Consider the following 21444-nt stretch of genomic DNA (forward strand, 5'->3'; position numbering starts at 1 on the left):
GAAGAGGAAGTAAAATACTTAAATAAAACCATCTCAGAAAAAAGAAATTCAGCAAGCCATCAATAAACTCCCAGGGAAAATATCTCCATGGCCAGATGGATTTATAAGTGAATTCTATCAAAGTTTTTAAGAAAATTCCAGTTTAATACTATATACACTGTTTGGGAAATTTTGTAAAGAAGAAGTCCTACCATAGATGAGTCAAAAAAAAAAAAAAGAAAGAAAATTATACACCAATTTCCCTAATGAATAAAGATGCAAAAATTTGTGAAAGATTTTATCAAATAAGATAACAGCAGGTTATCATGTGAATAACACACTTTGATCACGTAGGATTTATACCAGGAATGCAGGGCTGGTTCAATATTATTAAAACTATCAGCAAAATTGATCATATCAACCACAAACCTAACAGAAACCACATGATTTTCTCAATACATGCAGAATAAACTTTGGCAAAATACAACAACCTTTAGAGAGCACAGGAATAAATAGAGTCTTCCTTAAAATGATAAATAACATGTACGTAAAACCATCAGCAAACATTATAGGTAATAGGGATAAGCTATATTCATTTCCAATAAGAACAAGTGTGAAATAGCAATGTCCATTATAACCACTGTTTTTCAAATGGCACTAGAATATTAGTGTTAGCAATAAGAGGAGCAAGATAAATTGAAGGAATTAGAATGGGCAAAGAAAATAAATTATCACTCCTTGTAGATGATATGATGATATACTTAAAGAATCCTAGGGAATCCTGTTAAAAAGTTGCTTTGATTAATAAGTAACTAGAAAAGTTGAAGGATATGAAATAAACCCACATAAATCACTTGCACTTGTATATATTACTAACAAAATTCAAAAGCAAGAGATTAAAAGGGAAATCCCATTTAAATTTACCGTGTACTCTATAAAATATTTTGAAGTCTACATGTCAAAAAAAACTCAGGGACTATATTAACACAATTGAAAGACCGTTTTTGTGCAAATGAAGTCAGATCTAAATAACTGGAAAAATTCATGGGTAGGTCAAGCATATGTAATGAAAATGATAATGTCACCTAAATTAATTTAGTTGTTCAGTGGCTTATCAATCAAATTATTTTATATAGTTAGAGAAATTCATCCGAAATAAGAAAAGGTCCAGAGTATCAAGGAAATTAATGAAAAGAAATGCTAGGGAAGGTGACCTAGCCATACCAGATCTTAAATTATATTATAAAGCCAGTTGATACTGGCTAAGAAATAGATGGGTACATCATTGCAATACATTAGGTACACAAGACACAGGAGTCAATGACTGTATCAATCTACTGTTTGATAGTCCCAATGACTCCATCTTCTGAGATAAGGACTAACTGTTTGACAAAAATTGTTGGGAAAATTGGATAATAGTGTGCCAGAAACAGGGCATAAACCAACACTTGATGCCGTATACCTGAACAAAGTCCAAATGAGTACATAATCTAGGCATAAAGGCTGATAATATAAACAAATTAAAGGAGCAAGGGATAGTCTATTTGTCAGATTTATGTAATATAGAGAAATTTAAGAGCACACAAGAGATAGAGAACATTATGAAATGCAAAATGGATACTTTTGATTATATTAAATTGAAAATTTCTTGCACAAATAAAGTCAATGCAAACAAGATTAGAAGGGAAGTAGAAAACTGGGGAATTTTTTTACAATTGGTGTCTGTGATAAAGGCCTCATTTCTAAAATATATAAAGAACAGAGTCAAATTTACCAAATAGAAGACATTCCTCCATTGATCAGTGGTCATTGGTCAAATGATGCATACAGTTAGTTTTCAAAGGAATAAATTAAAGCTATCTATAATCATATAAAAATGCTGTAAAATATTATTAAGACACGCATATCAAAACTGCTCTCAGATAACATATCCCACCTTTCAGATTGACTAACATGAAAAACAGGAAAAAAAAATGATGTGTTGGAGAAGATACGGGAAAGTGTAACACTAATTCTTTGTTGGTGGAGCTGTGAACTGATCCAACCATTATGGAGAGCAGTTGGGAATTATGTCCAAAGGGCTTTAATATGTGCATACCCCTTGAGCCTGCAATACTGCTTCTAGGGATGTACCCTAAAGAGATCGTAAAAATTGAGAAAGGACCCATATGTACAAAAATATTTAGAGCAGCTCTTTTTGTGGTGGCCAAGAGCTGGAAATTGCGGGGATGCCCATCAATTGCAGAATGGATGAATAAGTTGTGGTATATTAATGTAGTGGAATATTATTGTCATATAAGAAATGATAGAACAGGCACATTTCAGAAAACCTGCAAAGACTGATATGAACTGATGATCACTGAAGCCAGGAAAAGCAGGAAAACATTATCCACAGTAATATTCACAATGTACAAGGGCTGATTTTGGTGGACTTAGCCCTTCTCAGCAAAGCAATTCTTTAAACAATTCCTCACAGTCAAAATGTCCTCCACATCCAGGTAAAGAACTATGCATTCAGAACACAGAATGAAGCAGACTATTTTCTCTTCTATTGTGTTTTATTTTTCTCATGATTTCTCCTATTTATTATAATTTTTCTATGCAACATTACTATTGGGAAATTTTGTTCAGTGGGAATACATGTGTGGAGCCCATATAATATTGCATGCTGACTTGAGGAGAGAGGGAGAAAATTTAAAACTTAATGAAGTGAATGTTGAAAACTGAAAACAACTAAATTAAGAAATTTGAAAAAAATAAATCTTATAATGAAAGAAATAATGAGCAAAATATTTTAGAAAAATCTGAAAAGACAGACTGATACTGAATGAAAGGAACAGACTCAGAAGAACAGTGTACACTGTAACAACAAAATTTTGCAATGAACAGTTTTGATAGATTTAGCTCTTCTCAGCAACACAATGATGTAAGACAATTTAAAAGGACTCATGATGCAAGATGCTATCCTTATCCAGAGAAATAACTACTGAGTCTAAATGGAGATCAAGGCATATCATTTTTCTTTTTTGTTTTTCTTTCTCATAATTTTTCTTTTCATTGTGATTCATCTTTACAAAATGGCTAATGTGGAAATATATTAAATATGATTGTACATGTATAGCCTATATTACATTACTTGCTGTCTTAGCGAGTGTAAAAGGCAAAAAAGGGGGAAACTGGATCTCAAATTACATAAACACGAATTTTGTAAAATATATTTACTTGCAATTAGAGAAAAAATATTAATTGAAAAAAATGAAATTTTTCCTTACCTAATTGTCCTTTCTTCACAAACATGTATCTGTGCTCCCTTAGATGTTTTGGAAAACAGCCTTTGATAAATTTATTTACTCAGTCATTTCTGTAGGGGATTTATGTTGGCCCAAGGAATATCTGAGCAGAAAATGGGGTATTCTTATCTGAGCTTTCAACCATACAGATAAAGGAGGAGGTGAGATGAACCATTTTATTTCTGCAGGGAATAAGGACCCAAACTGGGAAAAAGCAACATAAGCCAACAAGGAGTTACAGAGAGAAACTTGATGGCCAAGTGTAGGACAAGAGGGTTTCTCCAAAGTCCAGGTGACCTGATATTAAGTGTAATCCCAGAGGCATCTAAATCCTAGCATAACTAGAAAATGATTCTTAAACACAGATGTCCTTTCCCAAATGAATTGTTTTGTAAACCTATGAAAGCATTTGGATGGCAGAACCAGTAGGTTAACCTTCATTTGTCAGATCACTGGAAGTTTATGATTTAGTGATTGGCATGATCATATCTATTTAAAAGGTATAGAGTTCAAAGCTAGAAATCAGTCAAACTATTAAATTTATCAAGCTATCAAATGAGGAACATGAATTTAATGTCTATTATATACAAAACATAGATTTCTTAAACTTCCATCAAAGATATTCTCGATATAAGGATTTTTACAAAATTTAATAAAGATGGTGAAATGGACATATGGAACAGTAAGTATTGCTATTTCTTTGTTCCTTTTTCTTCTGAAGTAATACTGCCTTCTACTTTCTTCAGTAAAAGCCTGAGTTGTGTATGGGAGAAAGAGTTCTCTGAAGTTCTATCACTAAACCATCATACTATCTGCAAATAGAGTTTATTTTTCCTCCACTTTTCCTACTGTCACATATTGACTATCTGACCCTGAAAAATTCATTTAAAGTTACAGTGCCTTGGCAACTCTCTAAAACTGTAAGTTGCAGAAAACGTACTTGTTTGCACTTGTGGAGTGAGTTTCCTCAACCAAGAGTTCTTATTAAAAGAAAACATAGATTTAATCTCTCTGTCTATTATTCCCTCCCCTTCAGTATTTTCTGTCCTTTTCTGTTTTATATATCTTAGGAATTAATCCTTCCGTGACCTCAAAATTGTGTTGCCTGCAGCGTGGAGCTGTTCTGTGCTCCACACTTCCTTAGTCAATCTGTTCTGTCAATCTGTTTTCTACATTACCATTTCTCTTTCCTCATGCAGTACATCACCAACTAGAACGTTAGGGTACAAATTTTGTAGCACCACTCCACTGAAATATTCTATCATAGAAATCTTAAAGAAATTAAAAAAAAACCTTTTTCACTGTTTATATTAATATTGTCTGATTTCAGTTTGATTCATAAACGGTCTCAAGTTAACTAGACTTAATTGGGTCTCCAGGTTCTTGCTTTCTCTTTGAAATTCTGTCTCTGTCTTTTCCTCATCTCTCTCTCTCTCTCTCTCTCTCTCTCTCTCTCTCTCTCTCTCTCTCTCTCTCTCTCTTTCTCTCCCCCCCTCTCTCTCTTTCTCTGTCTTTCTCCCTTTCTCTCTCCTTCTCTCTTTTTTACTCTCAATTTGTACAAAATATTATTATATAAGATAACACATTTTGTCAAAGTAATATATTTAACGCATATGAAATTGTCTCTTTTTATGAGATAGGCTGTTAATGTGAATAGATATAAACTCTTGGAGCCAGAAGGACCTGAATACAAGCTCTATGTATGATATATATATATATATATATATATATATATATACACATATGTATATATATATATATATACATATATATATATATACATATATATATATATGTATATATATATATATATATATATATATATATATATTAACTGTTTGATTCTGGATATGCCATTGGACATCTGAGTGCTCTAGTCAACTTTTAAGAGTATATGTTTTCAGAGAAGGTAGTGGTGGATTACATCCCTTTATTTTGGATTTCCCTACACCAGTGTAATCACCAGTTTAGTCAACAGCACTATCCTATGAAACAGCACTGAGCAAAACCTTCTAGTGTTCTGCTAAATGAGTTTATATTCTAAACCTGGGCTCCCATGACCAACTTTTCTTTCTGGTAAGGAGACAGTGTTTTCTAGCTGAAGTGTTTTCTAATGCCTTTTTGTCTTCTTTTGGCAATTTGTTAACATCCATTTAAATACCTTGGGAAATATAGCATTCTGGGTAAAAGCTTATTCTTTGATCCATCACTCATTTTTAAGCATTAAAAGTTCTTTGGACCTCCTTCAATTGTATACTACATATTCTTTTGATATTTTGTGCTCTCATTTTGCTATTGGTTTTGATGTTTCCTCTAGTAAGTTAATGGACTGATGATATAGAAAAAAGTTGATTCAAAAATGACTATAGTATCAGCAACAAGTCACTTACCATCAAAATTAATGAATTTTGTGTTTTTTGGGGGAAGGAGATCCTTGCCATATACACTCCCTTCCAACTAGTTGCCTGAAGAAATTATTGCTGATGGGTAGTTCTGTTGTCTTAACATGTTTAAAGCCTTTCAATTTCCTTATTTGTAGCTCCTGAACTATATTTTCCAAAATATTTTTCTCCATTATTTTTTAAACTCACTTTTGCATTGAATGAGTTGTCTTAAGGTAAATATTGATATAATTTAAAGATTTATATCAAGTTCTTTGCTGAACTTATTAGTCTCTCCATGCCCTATAATAATTGTTGGTGCATAAATTACAAATAATTTCTATTTTAATCTTTTTATGAATGTTTTTTCATGCACATTGTATTCTCAAATTATTGTGAATGCAATCGTTTCTTTGAATGTTAAATCACAGTGATGAATAAACTCTATGAGATCAGATTTTTTAAAAATATGTTTCTGTATCAGTATTTTTGTGTTTGTATTCTTTCCCCAGGGACTTAGATATAGTGTGCCCTTAATATTACGTAGTCAGTTGAACTGAGGTGAGAAAAATGACCAAGTGTCCATGAAATGGTACTTCTGTTTAACATTGGTCCAAAATAAAACTAAATTTCCTATTATCTTTTTTCTCTTTTTCTGTGGAGAAAAGGATTTATTTTTCCATTCAGCTGTGACTTTCTTTTGTATTCTGGCCTTACTTATGAGAGAAATTTTTAAACTTTTTGCTCCATGGACCCCTTTGCCAGGCTTATGAAACTATAATGTTTTAAATGTATGAAATACATAAGATTACAAGTGAAAACAATCATATTGAAGTGAAGTTATCAAAATGTACTTTAAAAAAATTAGAATTCCGGTTAAGAATCCTTGACTTAGAATGAGAGTGCCAACACTGGTATTTTTAGTTGCTTTACTAATATCATCTTAGTAGTCACCAGATAAAGGGGTCACAGTTAAAGTGCAAACATGCAAATTAATATTTCTAGATATTCTGAATAATTGCTGATTCATTGCACTATCTCTCCCATTTTGTTTCTATTGTTAAAATTACTGAAGAGGCTAAACTGGGATACATAGGACTGAGACCATATTGTATTTTTATTTGTTTCTTACTTGACATTGCCAAAGAATTAATTACTGAATGACCAGTCTTCTACTTATTAGCTTCTTTATATTCTCTAAGGTTAGTCTTTGAAAATAACTATGTTCTGATGCTGAAACTGGACACAGAACCTTTGATCATAATAGATCCTATGAGAAATTCTTTATCATTGTCACAGATTTCAAGATTTCAGGGCTATTTGAATACTACAATGAGTAATGTCAGTAGGGCATTGTGCAAGATAGGAAAATTAATCACATAAGGTGTAATTAAAGAAGTGCCAATGTTAAATCTTGTGTTACTAACTATAAGTACCATGAAAGTTCAGAAAACAGAGATTAAAGGGGGAACCATTATGCGGTACAACAAAGAATTAGTTAAGGAAGAATTAAAACTTCAAGTACACATAGAACCATGGGCTAAGATAAAGGTTGATGGTGAGGATGCAAAAGTACATTCTAAGAGGAATAAAAAGATTACATGGGCAGAAATCTAGAAAAAGGAATAAATGGAAAATCATACCTATAATTTGGTTCTCTTTGATAATGACATTTGGATTAATCTGAAGATCACTCACATTTATTTATTTTTATGAAACTATGTTTTAGGTTAAGAGGTTATCATTCATTGTTTTTTGATTTAACAAGCACGTAGGGAGGATATCTAGTATGTGTAAATCACTGTTCAGGATGCTGCCAGAAAAACAAGGGTCTATAATTAAGAAAGACTTAGCTACTCTGTTCAAGACAGTGATTCAAAGCAATTCCAAAGGATCAATGACAAAACTGTTATCCACTTTTGGAAAGAGAACTGGTGAATTCTGAGTGCAGATTCAAGTCTTTCTAAACTTTTGTTATTTTTCTTGTTTTTGTACGTGTCTGTTTTCTTTTGCAGGAATTCTGCTATGAAAATATTTTGCATTACTTCACAAGAATATGTAATATTCTATTGCTTTCCTTCTCAAAGGGTGGGATAGGGGTAGGATGGAGGGAGAGAATTTGGAACTTGAAATTTAGAAAAAGGAATTTTAAATTTTTACATATAATAAAGAAATATTTAACAAAACAGGTAAAATATATTTAAAACAACACAAGGATCAATAAATGTCAGTTGTCCTCATGGAGTTTGTAAAGCATTTGTAACTCTTGACATTTATATTGCAGTTAAGGTTTTATAATATATTATATATAGAAATATAATGTAAACATACATACGTGTATATATGCAGTAATTATACATTTATAAATATGGATAAAATCACTTTAGTTTCTTACAACAACCTCTGTCGTGAGTTACATAACTCATATTTATGAAGTTCCTGCTTTGTGTCAGTCACTGATTAAAGCACTACAGATAGAAAAGAGGCAAAATAAATTTACAACAGTCGCTTCATTAAAAAACAAACTTTTCCATACTTAATAGCATTTTATATTTTTTCCAATGACATACACAGATAATTTTCAACATTTACTTTTATAAGATTTTGAGTTCCAAATCCCCCTCTCTTCCCACTTCCCCTCTGAAAGACAATAAGTAAATTTACATAGGTTAGATATTTGTAGGTTAAGCAATAAGGTTAAACATATTTGCACATTAGTCATATTGTGAAACAAGAATCAGTACAAAAGGGAAAAAAAAACATAAGAAACAAAAAAAAAAAAGAAAATTAAATATACTATTTTCCTGTTTTCCTAGCACTTTTTGTCAAATAGTAAATTCTTATACCAGAAATTGGAATTTTTGGGTTTATGAAACAGTAGATTACTATTGACATTGACTGTTATGTCTTGTGTACCTCTCCTATTCCACTGATCCATCATTCTACTTCTTAGCCAATACCAAGTACTTTTGATAATTACTACTTTATAATGCAGTTTTAAATCTGGTATGGATAGGCCATCTTTTCTTGCATTTCTTTTCATTAATTTTTTTGATATCCTGGATATTTTGTTCTTCTGGATGAATTTTATTACTTTTTTCTAGCTCTCTAAAGTAATTATTTGGTAGTTTGATTGACATGGCACTGAATTAGTAAACTTAAATAAGAATTTAGGAAGAAATTTGACATCTTGACGTATATATTTTATTACCTCTACCTACCCATGAACATCTAATATTTTCCAGTTTCTTAAATCGAAATTCATTTGTGTAAAAGGTGCTTTGTAATGGTGTTCATATAATTCCAGGGTTTGTCCTGTGTGGAAGACTCCTAAATACTGTATATTGTGTAGTGTTACTTTAAATAGAACCTTTCTGTTGTTTGCTGCTGGGTTTGTTAGTAATATATAAAAATACAGATGATTTATATTGATTTATTTTATATCCTGAAACTTTGCTAAAGTTGTTAATGATTTCAAGTAATTTTTACCTTATTCTCTAGGATTATTTAAGTATAACTGTGTCATTTGAAAATACTGAGTTTTATTTCTTCGTTGCCTATCCTAATACCTTCAATTTCTTTTTCTTCCTTATAGCTAAAACTACCATTTCTAGCACAATATTGAATAACATTGGTGATAATAGACACCCTTGTTTCATTCCTGATCTTATCAGAAAAGCATCTGTATATAATGCTTGTTGATGGTTTTAGGTAGATATTACATATTTTAAAGTAAACTTCAAGCATTCCTATGATTTCTAGTGTTTTTAATAGGAATGGGAGTTACATTTTCTCAAAAGCTTTTTTTCTGAATCTATTGAGATAATCATATGATTTCTGTTAATGTTGTTATTTATATGGCCAATTATGCTCATAACTTATTTTATATTGAACCAGCCTAGCATTCCTGGTATAAATCCAACCTGGTCATAGAGTATTATTATCATGATAAGTTGCTGTCATCTTTTTGCTATGGCTTTATTCAAAATTTTTGCATCTGTATTCATTAGGTAAATTGGTTTATAATTTTCTTTCTCTGTTATGACACCATATTGGTATGATAAAAAGATTTTGGCAGGATTCCATTTTTTGCCTAATTTTCAAAATAATTTATATAGTATTGAATTGATTGTTCTTTAAATGTTTAGTTGAAGTGATTTGTAAATATTTCTGGCTCTAGAAATTTTTTCCAAGGGAGTTCATTTATGTCCTGTTCAATTTATTTTTCTTCAATAGGGTTATCTAAGTAATTTATTTCCTCCTCTGTTAATTAGAGTAATTTATATTTTTGTAAATATTCATCCATTTTATTAAGATTGTCAGATTCATTGGCCTACAGCTGTGCAAAATAGCTTCCAATTAGGATTTTAATTTCCTTTTCATTAGTGGTGGATTCAGACTTTTCATTTTTAATTCTGGTAATTTGGCATTCTTACTTTTTTAAATCAAATAAATCTATTTTATTTATCTGTTAGATTGTTTTTTGTAAAACCAGATTTTAGTTCAATAATTTTCTTAATTTCAACTTATTTTCTTCCTTGATTTTCAGAATTTCAAATTTGGCATTTAATTGGGGAAACTAGTTCCATTCTTAAGGAGCTCAAATTCTAATACAAACCTGCCATATACTGGATAAATTGAGGGGTTTTTTCTTCCGAATGAAGGCAATATGATTTTCAAAACTTGCAATAGCTTTTTGCAGTTGAGAATTTAGCTGAGCTGTGAAAGACAACAGGTAAGTCAGGAGTAGGAGGTGAGGAGATAAAGCATTCTTGGCATGGGTACAATCAGTAAAAAATCTTGGAGTAAGAAGATGAACGTCAGGTGATAGGAACTGCAAGGGGGTCAATGTCACTAGATCACAGAGTAAATAATAAAGGTGTTGGAAAGGCAAGAAGAGCCGAGATTATGAAGGGCTTTGAAAGCCAAAGGATTTTATATTTGATTGTAGAGATAAGAGTGAGCCACTGGAACTTATTGAATAGGAGAAGAGGCAGGGCATAAGTCAGAGTCAATATAGTGATACTTGTGCTATAGAAAGATGAATTTTACACTTGATGGATTGGATCAGGGATAGATTTGAGGCAAAAATACCAACTAGCAGGCTAATCCAAAAGTTCAGATGTTAAGTTAATGAGGACTTACAACAGGGTAGTGGCAATGTCAGAAAAGAGATGACATGGAGATTAAAAATGACTGGATTTGTGAATTGATTAGATATAGTAGGGGAGAGAATGAGGAGCCAAAGATTAAACCTGTTTTGTGAACCTGGGTGACTGGCAGAGTGGTGATGACCTCAATCAGGAAAAAGGGAGTATTTTGGGGAAAATGTGAATTTAGTTTTGGCTACATGAAGTTTAATATGTCGACAGACATTAAGTTTGTGATATCTATCATAGAAGAGGAAAAGGAGATTGAAAGATGAAGTGGGATGACGTTGTAAATATGTGCATGTCAAAAGCACTATTTGAACCTATGCATTTCTTGACTCCAAGTCCAATACTCTTTCTACTCAAACATGATTGCAATAACTATAATAAAAGTCAATATAAATTAATGTTAGAATATTATAAAATTTTGAAGGAGGGAGGCATCACCTCATCTCTGAGGGTGGGATGTGCAGTGATGGCTTCACCCAAGAATATACTATCAAATCCTTTCTTCAGCTTACTTTTCTTTTAACCAATGTTTAGGATAATGAGTTCCACATATTTAATATTTACTCTACAAATTTTTCCCTACTTTCACTATCTTTTTCTAATCTACCTTCATGAAGTATCAAAGCATTTCTATTAATTGCAACATTTTGAGATTTAGAAAATACATGTCTAGTTTTCCTCCCCGTGCTTTTCATGGTTCCCTAAGTTTTATTTATATGATTTTTTCAGCTTGAATGCTCTACTGTACTATTTTCCATTTTGTAAGTGTGGCCTTGGGTTAGAGTTTTAATATTTGCTCAGTCTATACTGTGTCATCAAATTGGGAAGTGTTGAGAGTAGAAAATTTCTCTGTATTACTTATGTTATCTATGTTTTAGCTGCCTAGTAAAGGGGTTAGTTTATAATTTTGAAGCCCTATCTGAAAGCATATATCAAAAATGAATTATTTATATTAATGCCATTATTCAGTGATAATTAAGTATGTACCAGTTACTTTCATATGTAGGTTGTGATTATGTCTTTAAAGTGAGTATACGTGATTCACATTAACATCAAGAGTAAGTGAAAACATATTTTAGATATACTTGGGAATAAATCTGTTTTCCTTGATGCTATAACATATGGGTTTCTGGAAAAATTGGGAGCCCAGTTGGAGATAGACTAGAGGGTATTTTTGACATTCTAGTTAGAGGGACAGATGATGCCACAGTAACTTTTAAACTAAATTTCACTTAGCCTTTAGTCATAGTTTGAGGAAACCAATTTAGAGTTCACATGACTTGACTACATTATTTGCATCTTTTCAAGCATAAAATTGTTTTGAGTTATTTTAAAACTGCCTCCAAATTACCTTTAAGTCACTAGGTGATCAACACAATATCTAATTGAAGAGGATATTATTTGGCTTAGGTTATTTCACTTCTCACTTTCTTTGTTGATTTGGCAGGCACAGAAAATAGAGCAAGAAATATTTACAGACAAATAATATAGTTGTGAGGCATCAAAATGAATACTAATCAGTTGGAAAAGTGATTCTGTTGGGAGTACTGTGATAATAGATACAAAATTCAATTCACTCACTATTTATTAGGGACCTACAGTCAGCTCCTGTTCTAATTTCTCAACATAAAGAGTCATAACCAAATGGAACTTTTTCTTCCATTCCTTAAAATACTCTGGGGAGAGATGTGCAAATAAAAAAAATATGAACATATATAAAGTAACACAAAACTATTTCAGGAGTTAGAGAATAATAGTAATTGGGGGATTCAGGATAGGCATCACATAAGAAATGGTAACCAAATTGATGCTGGAAGATAGCTAACTATTGCCTTGAGGTAAAAGTAAAGAGAGTGGAGGGGAGGAGCCAAGATGGCAGAGTAGAAACAAGAGCCTAGACATCATCTTTCATGAAATTATCAAGGAAAACTGCCCTGAGATTCTAGAACCAGAGGGCAAAATAAGTATTCAAGGAATCCACCGACCACCACCGGAAAGAGATCCAAAAAGAGAAACTCCTAGGAACATTGTGGCCAAATTCCAGAGTTCCCTGATCAAGGACAAAATATTGCAAGCAGCTAGAAAGAAACAATTCAAGTATTGTGGAAATACAATCAGGATAACACAAGATCTAGCAGCTTCTACATTAAGGGATCAAAAGGCGTGGAACAGGATATTCCAGAAGTCAAACGAACTGGGACTAAAACCAAGAATCACCCACCCAACAAAACTGAGTATAATACTTCAGGGGAAAAAAAGGTCTTTCAGTGAAATTAGGGACGTTCAAGCATTCTTGATGAAAAGACCAGAGCTGAAAAGAGAATTTGAGTTTCAAACACAAGACCGAAGAGAAGCATGAAAAGTTAAAGAGCAAAGAGAAGTCATAAGGGACTTACTAAAGTTGAACTGTTTATATTCCTACATGGAAAGACAATATTTGTAACTCTTGAAACTTTTCAGGGTCTGTGTAGTGGGTGGGATTACACACACACACACACACACACACACATGCAAACACACACAGATACAGAGAGCACAGAGTGAATTGAATAGGATGGGATCATATCTTAAAAAAATGAAATTAAGGGGTCAGAGAGAAATATATTGGGAGGAGAAAGGGAGAAATAGAATGGGGCAAATTATCTCTCATAAAAGAGGCAAGCAAAAGACATTTTAGTGGAGGGAAAAAGAGGGGAGGTGAGAGAAAAACGTGAAGTTTACTCTCATCACATTTCACTAAAGGAAGGAATAAAATGCATACTCATTTTGGTATGAAAACCTATCTTACAATACAGGAAAGTGGGGGAGAAGGGAATAAGCAGGGTGGGGGGGTGATGGAAGGGAAGGCAATGGGAGGAGGGAGCAATTTGAAGTCAACACTCTTGAGGAGGGACAGGGTAAAAAGAGAGAATAGAAGCAGTGAGGGGCAGGATAGGATGGAGGGAAATATAGTTAGTCTTACACAACACGAGTATTATGGAAGTCATTTTCAAAACTACAGAGATATGGCCTATATTGAATTGCTTGCCTTCCAAAGGGAAGAGGTGGGGAGGGAGAGATGAAGAGAAGTTGGAACTCAAAGTTATAGGAACAACTGTCGAGTATTGTTCTTGCTACTAGGAAATAAGAAATACAGGTAAAGAGGTAAAGAAAGTTATCTGGCCCTACAGGACAAAACAGAAGATGGGGACAAGGGAAGGGATGGGAGGGATGATAGAAGCGAGGGCAGATTGGGGACAGGTGCAATTAGAATGCTCGGTGTTTTGTGGTGGGGGGAGGGGACAAATGGGGAGAAAATTTGGGACCCAAAATTTTGTAAAAATGAATGTTAAAAGTTAAATAAATTTTAAAAAATAAAATAAAAAATAAAACAAAGTAAAGAGAGAGTGTTGTGAAGAAGAAGGAGAAATAGCATAGAACTTATAGCTACATGGTATAGTGAATAGAGAATGGTGGGAATGGAATCAGGAAGACCTGAGTTCAAATTTGACTTCAGGCACATTGTAGCTTTGTGATCCTGATCGATTTACCTAACTCTATCTGTATTCTTCATTTGTAAAATGAGCTAGACAAGGAAATGCTAAACTACTCCAGTATATTTGCCACAAAAACTCCAAAGTGGTTACAAAGAGTCAGACACAACTGAAAAAATGACTAAACAACAGTAGCACGTGACTGAAAAGTAGGTAGAATACAGATTGTTGTGGATTTTCAATGCCACAAATATTTTTGTTTTTATTCTTATTGCTGTTTGCATTTATCCACGTAGTCTTGATAATTATCCTCAGGATTCCCAGGTTTACAGAGTTTGAGACCTTTGGGATAATGGTTCTAAGATAAAGTAAAATTAGAGCTTCTGAATCCCTTATCAGTGTTGCCCCATTGCCCTTGGACAAATCCTAGAACCTTCTACTTTTTTTTTTAAATCTTCTCACCTTCAGCCTATAGAGATCATCCATCAAAAGACTGTTTATGTGCTTATGTTATAGCAAATACAGATTTAGGCAGGAATATATCACAATGAAAAGACTGAAGAGTGAATATCCAAAACAAATATGAACATGGAGATACGGAGATAGTTTACAATTCATTCTGTTTCCAGTGCTAAGAGCATCACTTCTTTTCCTCTCATCTTTAAAGCATAAAGACTCTCTGAACTGCTCAGAGGAACAAATTGGGGTGTTCTTCTACACACCAAATATCCTGAACTCTTGACCTGACTTAAGAAATAATTGTCTGAGGCAGGCCAATATCTCTTTATTTTTTTTTTCTTTTTTGACACAATTTGGATGCCTGTGGTTATAATGGTATCATTCCCAACAAGTAAATTATCAGTAAAACCCCCTAAAGTGATAGTAGCTGTTACAAAGTAAAATACTTATACTGGGAAATTCAACCTGCTAAAAGAGACTGCCTAAGCTGATACAGGATCAGGCCTACAGCAAAGGAAGTGTCAGCATTAAAGAGAAAGAAGAAACAAAAAATTCATCATGGTAGGTATTTGAAAGGACTATGCTCATTACCATTGTTGGTGCCGTTGATCTTTCATCCTCAAAGAAGACAAATGATATAAGAAGGGTGATATCATGACGTTCAAGTGAGTTGGATTTAAGTGAGACTGATCTGTACAAAGACATCAGCCTCACTCTCTCATCCTTAATCACTGGAGTACAGTGTTAAGACAGGTCAACATGACTGGTAATGCCCCAAGGTACAATGAGAAACTTTGCCCTATTTAATCTAAGGAAGAAAAAGAAAGGATCACGTTAGTATTTGAGATGAATTTGTTCAATAGAATAAAATGTGAAATGGATATTTGATTACTTTGGGAGAAAAACTGGCCAAATGATTATGAAAGGAATGATAAAGTTGCTATTTTTTTGTCCTTTGGTATTCTTAAAATCTTTGCCATTCAAATCTCTAGTACTGGGGGAGGGGCTTAGTATTCCCTTTCCAATGCAGAAATAAAGAATTTATTCTATACTTGGGGGGAAAAGGCTATATTACCAACAGCTACAGGCTTATTCTTTGGTAACATTTATTTAATTACTGTAATTAAGAAAATAAAGTGCAACTATTATATTGTTAGACCTTTTTATCATTGATTTTAAGTTTAATTAAATAATAGAAAGAAGAAATTCAGTTCTACAACCTATTATTAAGTACATAATATGTTCAAGGAATTAGGATTTAATGACAAAAATTAAATGGTTCTTACCTTCAGGAAGCTTTCATCTTCCTGAAATGTAAAGTTTGTTACATTCCACTTCCATCAGCTAAATAATATACATATATATATATGTATTGAATATATATACATGATTGCATATATAGATAACACAAAATATATATTTGTGCTATATATAGAGGATATAGGATACGCATGTAATTATACCTATGTTTGGGTGTATACACAGACACAGACACATCCACACATATATACATATTTGTATGGTTATGTGTGTAGATAAACGGATCAGTGTGTATGTATGTGTGTGTGTGTGTGTGTGTGTGTTGAAGGAGAACTGAATAACTTTAAGAATATTGAATAAGGAGTGATCCAGAGAAAGAGAGTAAGATGGGGAGGAAATGTAATGATTAATAGGGGAGAAAACACTTTCTGGCTTTATTGTACAATTGCTTTTCTCATAATGCATTCATTGTATAAACAATTCTAGCTTAATGATCTAGCATATGCTCTACAAATGACTAAAGAGTGGTCTACATACAGATGTGCTTTTTTAGTGACAGGTGTTTCATTTTTTTGGTATGTAGGAGATTTGTTCATTAGCAAGCAGTAACTATATATTTAAGGAGTGAATAGGGAGACAATGAATCATTTTTGGACTAAGAAAGCAAGGTATACATAGACAGCAAAAATCAGTTTCGTATAGTTTAGAAGAATGCTTGCAACAGGAGAACCGTATTTTTTTGTTCCTCTCCTGCATTTCAAAGAGATTTCACACTTGCTCTTAAAAGTTAAGAATGTAACTAACATGACAAAACAGGAAAATGATAAATGTTGGAGAAGATGTGGAAGAGTTGGAATGCTAATTCGTTGTTGGTGGAGCTGTGAACTTATCCAACCATTCTGGAGAGCAGTTTAGAACTGTGCTCTTAGACATTTAATAATGTGCATACCCCTTGACCCAGCAATAGCCTTTCTATGTCTGTATCCAAAGAGGTCATAAAAAGGGGAAAAGGACCCATATTTACAAAAATATTTATATCAGCTCTTTTTTGTGGTGACCAAGAACTGGAAATCTAGAGGATGACCATCAATTGTGGAATGGCTGAACAAGCTGTTATATGAATGTAACAGTATCCTATTCTGCTATAAGAAATGATGAACAGGTTGACTTCAGAAAAAAAAAATCTGGGAAGACTTATATGAATTGATGCTGAGTGAACCAAGTAGAATCAGGAGAACATTATACACAGTAACAGTCACACTGTATGAGGAATGGTTTTGAGAGACTTAGCCCTTCTCAGCAAAGCAAGGACCTAAAGAATTTCTAAAGGACTCATGTTACAAAATGTCATCCACATCCAGAGAAAGAACTATGGAGTCCAAATGCAGAAGAAAGCAGACTATTTTCTCGTTTGCTTTGTTTTGCTTTATTTTTTCTTGTGGTTTCTCCCATTCATTATAATTCTTCCATGCAACATAACTAATGACTAAATGTGTTTAATAGGAATATATGTGTAGAGCTCATGTAAGACAGCATGCTGCCTTGGAGAGAGTGGAGGAGGGAGAGGGAGAAAATTTAAAACTTATGAACGTGAATGTTGAAAACTAAAATCAAACAAACAAATTAACAGATTTTGGGGGGAAAAGAAGTTAAGCAGTAAACTACATCTATTTTTCCTCTTATCTGTTAATTAAACTTATCACTAACTTATCTAATCTGATTGTTTTAGTCTATCATTAATATAAAACACTTAATAAATTCTCATTAAAGAACAGTAGGGCACAACATTGACAGAAAAATTGTAACACAAGGAAGGTGAAATAATTGTTTTTATGTCATGACAAGGTACCTCTAGAGCAACGGATCTTCCCATTCATCATGGTTAATTTTTTCTACAATCAGTAGTAATTCAACCATCCTTTAATTTAAATAAAAAGTACTGAGTACCTGTGAGATGCTATTGGAAAATGGAAAAATCATCTAGGCCCTAAACCTAGTTAGAGGGATAAAGTTAATTTATTTTTTTTAAAACAAAATCACTTAAGTTTTAATAATGATAGAGCAGAGGTCAAATGCAAATAGAGTGTATACTTAGATATAAGACAAGAAATGAAAAAGAACGATATTTCCTGAATATGTTAGTTGTTGAATTTTTTTTCTTACCTCCTTGCAGGTAACAGTAACAGTAAGAAGTGTATTCATTAGAGAGTTTGAAATGATAAACCAAATAGGCAATTATGCATAGAAGATATTTGATAAAATAATAATCATTCATATTTACTGAACAACTATAAGATTTACAACCTCTTTTCTTAATACAGTTCCTCTAAATACTTTTTACTCATTTAACGTATCAGTAGTCATTGGAAACATGGTTATACCTAACTGTTGTCATACCTATGGACAAGTCTAATTGCTCTACGTTCTACAAAATCAGAAGACCTTCTTCATTTCTAATTGTTAATGATGCCATTAGATTTAGGTGGAAATATCATGATAATTTAATCAAACTGAACCATGGATATTATTTCTCCCTAAATGTTTACTGCAAGTATGAGAGCAGGATCTAGCAAATAGGAGGACCAAAAAAATTGCTACCTTAAGAGAGAGGACATTGAAAAATATTTTTGTTTTTTTTTTGTTTTTGGAATGAAATTCTCTAGTGCTCTTTAAATTGAGTGGTAAAATGTCATGTCTATTTTACAAAAGACAACTTCTAGATACTATAAATCTTACTATTTTTGTCACCTTATGAGACAAGCAGCTCAGACCAAGGAAGAAATTCACAACCTTTTGTAAACATGTCTCTTTTTCCCTGTGTGTTTTGTAATCTGTCTCTCTCTATATCTGTCTTTCTCTGTGAGAGTAATGATTCATAGTTCATATTAGACCCAATTCGATTATGACATCATAATTTTGCCATAAAATTTCAGCCTTCTTTATCATCTCAGAATAAAGGTTCATCATGACATTTTCTCTATAGTGGGTGAGTGGGGGTAATCTAAGTAATACCCATCCAGATGTTCAAGACAAACTGTTTGCCTTTCAAGATGTAAGCAAAATACTTGAGGACCGGTATGAGAAAGCAATGAAAAAATAAGCAATAACCAAGTTAATGATGGCATTCCATTTTTGAGCTACCCTTCTTGTTGATTTAGGCAGAAACCAATCACATCAAACATTATTTTAACAATGGGACACCAGATACAAAGAAGTACTATGATCAACAGTGAGTTCCTTACTATGTGATTTCTTGACTGATCACTCTGAGAAAGTGATGAGAGATGTAGGCGTCATTTACTCTAGTCTTCTATAATGCCTTCTTTTGGGCGTGGAGATGTGATGTTGTGGAGACACTAACTGGAAAGTACCATTGTTGGCTGCTCATAATTTTGATTGGTAGAAGGCAACTCAGTAGAGCTATATTTGTCTTTATTTGTATCTGATCTCTCTATATTTCACCTTCATAAGCATTTATACTTCTTGTCTTTGCTTTAGAATGTGATTTCTATGAGAGCAGGGATTATTGCTGTATATTTTGGATTTGCATGATTAAGACAATGCAGTGGCTAGAACACAGTAGAGACTTAATAAATGCTTGTTCAGTGACTAATTGATTAATTAAATTGAAGGAGACAAGGGCCATAAAAGTTAAAAAAAAAAACACTTTTCCTAATATATCAGTCATTAGTTTATATTCTGGGAAAATGGCCAAAAGAACTGATGATAGAGTAAATCCACAGTTCATAGCTTATTAAAGCATGACAACTTTCTATATTGTTACCTTAGGTATATTGGTAATTATGGTGATTTCAGCAGCAGGTTCAAGAGGGAGGCCAAATATTCCCTTTACTATCCTCCTGGGCATCCACCATTGATTATTTTAAATGAATTGGTATAAAGTATCAGAATTCATTCATAACTCTTTTTTCACCAATACCACTATTAGATTTTTTTCAACCACAGAATCTTAGAATTGGAAATAATGCTTTGCTGGTAAACATTGAACAAGCAGCACTTTCAGGATAACAAAGTTTTAAGTTTAATCTGAGTTGTTGGTATTTTACTCATTATTTTATTAGTTTTGGCAATCAATAAAACAATGCATCAAGTCTTATTTTGTAGAATTTTCTGTTTTTGAGTTATAAATTCTCACAATTAAAATTTAATAATAAGCGAACTAGCATAATAAATTCTGGCACTACTTTCCCTCCTTTACAAAAGTTCTCAGAGATAGTCCAACTCACACTGAACAAGACACATACTAGACACTTTAAAAATTCTTCTTGACTTGACTTGGAAATTTAACCTTTGCATGAAGATATCTAATTAAGAGAAACACATCTTCCGAGACATATCATTTCATGCTGTGAAGAATGTAATTCTGGGAATATTTTTCTTTATGCTGAAGTGAAATGGAGGGTTATCATGTCATAATGCAAAGGACAATGGAATTGGAATAAGAAAGTCTTAGATAGGGCAAAGTCAAGATGGTGGAGTAGAAAGACGCCTATACTCTAGCTCTTCCCCCACAGCCCAACAACACCTTTAAAGAAAGACTCTCAAAGAATTCTAGAGCAGCAAAATCCACATAACAAAGTAGTATAGGAGATTTCCATCCCAGGGTGTCCTGAAAGGCCAACAGGAAAGTTCTGTTACACCAGACACAGAGTGGAGCCAATCCCAGCCTTTGCTATACTGTGCTGGGAGGAGCAGGACTGGAGCAAGCTTCAGGGAAAGAAACCCTGGCAGATGCGGTTTGCAGATTCCTTAACTTTAGAGGAGCCAAAGGTCATTGAGAGGGCTTTTTCCACCAGAGCAAGAAGGGAGCAAGGCTCTTTCAGGCAAGAGAAAGCTTTCCCAATGGAGGAGAAAAGTGGGGAGGTGAGAAGGGAAAAAGTGAAGCTTACTCGTATCACATTTGGCTCAAGGAAGGAATAGCGTGCCCACTCAATTTGGTATGAAAATCTATCTTACACTAGAGGAAAATGGGTGAGAAGGGGGTTAGCAGGGTGGGGGGTATGATGGAAGAGAGGGCATGGGGAGGAGGGAGCAATTAGAAATAAACATTGTTGGGGAAGGACAAGGTCAAAAGAGAGAATAGAAGAAATGGGGGGCAGGATAAGATGGAGGTAAATATAGTTAGTTTTACACAACATGACTATTATGGAAGTCATTTGCAAAACTACACGTATATAGCCTATACTGAATTGTTTGTCTTCTCAGTGGGGATGGGTGGGGAGGGAGGGAAGAAAAGAAGTTGGAACTCAAAGTTTTAGGAACAAATGTTGAGAAGTTTTTTGCATACAACTGGGAAAGAAGAAATACAGATAATGGGTAATAGGGTATAGAAATTTATCTTACCCTACAGGATTAGAGAGAAGATGGGGATAAGGGAAGGGAGAGAAGTTAGAAGGGAGGGCACATTGGTGTAAGGGGCAAT

The sequence above is a fragment of the Notamacropus eugenii genome, chromosome 4 (genome assembly GCF_028372415.1).
Source record: "Notamacropus eugenii isolate mMacEug1 chromosome 4, mMacEug1.pri_v2, whole genome shotgun sequence".
NCBI classification, from domain to species: domain Eukaryota; kingdom Metazoa; phylum Chordata; class Mammalia; order Diprotodontia; family Macropodidae; genus Notamacropus; species Notamacropus eugenii.